Source organism: Penaeus monodon, chromosome 20 (assembly GCF_015228065.2).
Source record: "Penaeus monodon isolate SGIC_2016 chromosome 20, NSTDA_Pmon_1, whole genome shotgun sequence".
NCBI lineage: Eukaryota > Metazoa > Arthropoda > Malacostraca > Decapoda > Penaeidae > Penaeus > Penaeus monodon.
The window spans coordinates 2,236,543-2,237,041 of NC_051405.1; the positions used below are offsets into that span (position 1 = coordinate 2,236,543).

Here is a 499-nt window from a genome sequence, read left to right on the forward strand (position 1 = left end):
AAAATTTTTGGTCTCAATGGCTTCCTCTCTCTCTGCAACCCAAGTACGTAGAAATCATGCCTCAGAAACCCCCACGACGACCCACAGTCTCGGACCTGATAGAAGGGGAGGGAATGAAGGCTACCAGGGAGTCTGCACCGTAAAGTACGAATAATAAAGAGAAAAAAGGTCAATATATAGCCTGCCGTTTTGGGGGTCTGCCTCCCCCCAGCCCTGGAAAACGAAGAATTTTTCACGCACTCTGTTAGGGGTGTACTCTACCCTGCCGTGAAGAGGGGAGTCGCAGGGTAAGAAAGCACCTTAATTAGACGATGTAGTGACCGATTCTGCGGACTTTATTCATCTCTTCCCCGCAATTCCCTGGAGCCTTTCACGGCCTTCCCCGGACATGAAAGGTCCCAGGGGCCAAGATTACAGGTTTCGAATAATGACCCAATGAGCAAATTTGCGTAAAAACCCTATTTTCCAGAAGTGCCAGAGGCATGGAGGCCACGGCTCC

The 499-nt window shown here is 50.1% G+C and overlaps 1 protein-coding gene across 1 annotated transcript in view; it reads right to left on the reverse strand.

Annotated features, from left to right (window-relative positions):
- Positions 1-499, reverse strand: part of LOC119585577 (replication factor C subunit 2-like) — a gene marked incomplete at its 5' end in the record, with an annotated part of 11,540 nt that overhangs the window by 10,521 nt on the left and 520 nt on the right.